This window comes from Capsicum annuum, unplaced genomic scaffold, assembly GCF_002878395.1.
Source record: "Capsicum annuum cultivar UCD-10X-F1 unplaced genomic scaffold, UCD10Xv1.1 ctg60615, whole genome shotgun sequence".
Taxonomy (NCBI): Eukaryota; Viridiplantae; Streptophyta; class Magnoliopsida; order Solanales; family Solanaceae; genus Capsicum; species Capsicum annuum.
The window spans coordinates 1-4,471 of NW_025869441.1; the positions used below are offsets into that span (position 1 = coordinate 1).

The 4,471-nt window shown below is 35.0% G+C and overlaps 1 pseudogene; it reads left to right on the plus strand.

Annotated features, from left to right (window-relative positions):
• The first annotated feature begins 1,643 nt into the window (after positions 1 to 1,643).
• LOC107853377 lies at positions 1,644 to 3,223 on the plus strand (annotated as a pseudogene).
• Positions 3,224 to 4,471: the final 1,248 nt, after the last annotated feature.

Here is a 4,471-nt window from a genome sequence, read left to right on the forward strand (position 1 = left end):
TTAGAAGAGTTAGGGCAGTGGCCCATATCTAATTCAAATTGAATTGGGAAAAAGAATATATTATATATTGACAAAAAGGGCTTTTGTCATCAAAGGATTAAGAAGGCAAAGGTTAGGAGAAACTAAGGCAGTAACTAATCTGCCAATCATGCTGAAGAGGAAAAAAAATCAATTATTCCTTCAGTTAAAAAAAAGAAAGGTTTAAGGTTATTGGAAAATTCTTTCGGGTTTGATATTCGATTGAAGGAAGTCCTATCAATTGTTCGAGGTGACAAGTTGGTATTCCAAAAATTGCACTGTGAGTAGTAATCTTACCATAATCTATGTTTGTTAACTTGTATATTTTATACTTGATTTTGATGAAATAATGAGTTATGAAATGCTTTGAAATTGCATGTGGGGCAAGTCCTTTACTTGATATAATATTGAAATAGTTATTTGAGATATGATATTATTACAATGAATATTCTTTACTTACATGAGATTAAGTATTTTTTATATATGTTTTATTCAAGTTCACATGTATTATTATTGATATGAATTTTAAAGTTATGTTCTATTCTGAAAGATGTTTTCATACAAATATCCTATTATTTTCAAAGAATTTATGAATGGTAGTAGACCTTGATTGAATCCTGTTGCTAACGACCGGATCATTAGACCTGGTGCACCTTGTATTTACTGATGAATGTTAAAGCCCTCGCTAGTGGGAAGGTAGAACTAGCATACTGTTACTGATATGATATGGGACTCCTTTATGAGGGATCCACTGTTATGGGTTATTCTTAATAAAGAAGAATGTCATACTGATTACATGATTCATTCTTAGAAACCTCCTAAATATTTAATATTTGATATGATACGATGCTTTATGAGTTTATTCCTGAACCATTGGTTCACTTCGCTTACATGAAACAATGATACTGTTTATTGTTACTATTTTCTAAAAGATCATTTATTTCATGATGTTTTCTGACTTGTCCCCATTAAAACGGTTATGGTTAAGTGTTATTACTCACTAAGCTAGCATCTCACTCTTTGCAATTATTTTTTAGAGAACACAGGTGACGGTGAGGATCTCGTTGGCTAGAGGATTCAAGTAGTATATTCCTGGTGAGCCCTGTTCGCGTGGGCTATAGTTTAGTTATTCGTTATGTTTCTTTTTCTTGAAAACTCTTAGTTTGCTCCATAGTCATGTCTTTAGAGTTTTGAGTATTCTTTCATTGTTTTGAATTTGTGGAGTAATTGACTTCCTTTTATTTTTGGAGATGGATTTCATATTGATATTGGTGGTGTTGGTGCCTTGTTGATGGTTTGTGATGGATGGTGTTGGTGTGATTGATGTGTTGGTTGTGGTGCTATTGAATTGAGATAGAAAATTTTCTTGATAAGCCCAAAAACAAAGGAAACTCTGACCGATTTTTTGTAGAATTCTGACGAGGCTTGCTTTGGATTCCTAAACTCCTTAGCGCCGGTCATGATCCTATTTTGGGTTGTGACAATAGCACACCGATTTGGCCTGAAAATCCCTTGTTTGCACCATTTTACCTGCCTGACCACCCAAATGGCCCTACCCACCCAAACGGATTGTACTAGGACGCTCCCCAGCCTCCCTGGCATGCCCCGATCGATTTTTGATTAAGAACTTAAACAACTGACAAGAAGAAAAGAGGATAAGAATGGATGCTTGATTATGCACTTCAGTAGGCGATAAGTCAACTTGCTCTGACTCAGCAAAGGAAAGTGGAACTTCTTATAAAATCCTTTGAAACTTTAGTTCTACCATAAGGAAATAATAGTCAGATTGTATTTCCTAAGCTCAGAGCTAGCAGTGAAGAACATTTGTAGATCACATATAACCAGAACGCATTCGTACCGTGTAAGCAAGAGAAAGTTGTTGCAGGTATAGACAGAAAGATTGAAGAAAATGACTGCTCTATGTACAAGAATCATCATCTTCAACAGTCTTTACTTAGGTAGAAGTTGGATAAAATGATAAGCGCTTTGAGTAATGAGGAGCACTTTGAGTAATGAGGTTCGGGTGGAAGGAAAAGCTCGCGTTGAAGATCAGGAAGATAGCTCAAATAATTGTAGGAAAGAGATCCCCTCTTCTATCTTAAGCTTAACCGATGCAGTTGATGGAGTAGAAGATGTGAAGCTTGAGAATAATGATGGCGTTATTAGTGAAATATCTAATACAACTCAGACCTCAATTGCAGATGGTCAAAAAAAATTCATCACTAAAATGAGCATCCAAAGTTCATCTTCAGCCAATGATTCAGCAATGCAAGAAAATATTTCCAAGAAAAAGACAAAAAAAATGTGTGAAAACACCTAAACTTGTTATGGATTTTCTCTCTTGCTATCAATTTTTGATTCCAAAGAAGACAATGGAGCATCCAAAGGTCAGACGGACAAACGAAGTTACATCAGCATGTGGCCCATGGTATCACAGCATGTTCTATCAGATGTTGCATCAAAAGTTAGAAATGAACTACTCGATAGAACTAATAATGGGGTAGAAGACAGCAGTACACCGGCTGAAAGGAAAACATACAAATCCCTCTAGGATTTCTCTGAGACAAAGGATGATGCAGAGACAATCAGGGAAGATCATAATCCAAGGCAACACGGGAGAAGTTTCTGTAGAGATGATGCTGTCAAACTTATAAGAGAGGCAGTTAACGAGATCCTTACTACGCCAATTCAAGATGATTCGTCAGATATACAGTCAGTCACCAGTGACCTAATCTCGAACCAGGAACTCTCGGAGGCTGAAGGTGAAGTGAATAATAGCTTAAATTTTATAGAAATCTTGACAAATCTTGACATAACTGAAGATGGAAAGATGTTGGATAAATAAATGAAGGATCCAAAAGAAGAGAGAGAACTTCCACTAACCACGAACAAACCTAAGACACAATGGTCCAAGAACTAGAGCAAAATGAAAAAGTTTATCCTCCCCAGGATATCAATCAAGGCATTAGAAAGAGCAAGGAAATTCAACCCCCGGGCACCTCAGCTTCTTCCCGCTACACCTAATCAAGAACCAAAAAAAGTGGACTTGAGACATCAAATGGCATATGAGAGGAAAAAAATAGAAAAATGGATGCTTGATTATGCAATGCAGAATTTGGTCACCACGCTAACTCCTACTAGGAAAAAAAGAGTGGCAATGCTTGTGTAAGCATTCGAAGCAGTTGTTCTACTCCCAGAAGTATGAACTCAACCAAGTAATATTGGTGGCAAATTCCTTCATTGCTTGTATGAATTATGAAGGTGAGCATATGTATTTATATTCGTTCTAATTCACTTGTCGCGACGAATGAACCTATAGAAAAAGGAAACTCATAGGTAACTTTGTAGTTGTACATGATTTTGCTACATAGTGAGGCTACAAAGAACAATTAGAAAGTCACTAAACGTTGAAAGTGAGAGTGATTATTGATTGAATTCACTATAGAGGATTCTCATTTTTAGTGACCAATATGCAGGTAATATACAGTGTCTACACAATTATATACAAGAGCCATTTTTCAAAAATTTGACTGTGTGGAATGATCAATGACTCGTTGTGTATTTGCACTAGCTTTCATTGATTTTCTTGAGCAACAATGTAAGGATGCATATGAGGTTTCGTATAAAAAAAGTAGATAGGTTCTATTATACTTTCTGTTATGCAGTGTATTCTATATTATTGTGACAATGATGCTATTAGCTCTAAGAATGGTTATTTATACATCTCATTGTGAAGGAGAGTCTTGGCTTAAATACTAAAATTACTACTTCACCGATGTCACAGGTTAGGCTGCATAAAATTACCCCTTGTCGTCCAACCCTTTTCTGAACCCCACACGACCAAAAGTAAGCTCCTTTTTTTTGTCACGTACATATCCTCTTTGAACTAACCATTAATAATGTCATATGAAAGTGAAACAGAATATGAATAATAAATAATTTTTTGTCCTATATTAGTGGATCATCGATCTTGGTAAAATTACATGTTCCTAATTGGCTTTTCACTTGTTAAATCGAGATAAAATTAATTAATATTTTCTCATTTTACCCCTGCAATTAATACTCTTCGGGAGTGTAATAAAACTATCATTTTGTGTGTATGATTTATTAAGGAGTGTGCAAAAGTAAAAGTGACCAACTAATATGTAACAAACAGTAGTTTATTTGGCTACATTTTATTTTATATGATACCTTTTTGGGCAAAACGTTTTCCCACATAGTTTCCTCAAGGATGTTTTCGTCCTACCCTTTTATATGTTGTCCAAAATTATTTTTGTTTTTCCACTTGGAGAAATAAATATATGTCCCCCTTAAACTCATTAATTTTCCTATGTGTTATAAACATACCATATATAGTGAATGTCTACTTTACCATATAGAGTGAATACCTACTTTATCATATATTGTGTATATCTATTTATGGAAAAGTTACAAACTCCAAGGTTAGTTTTCC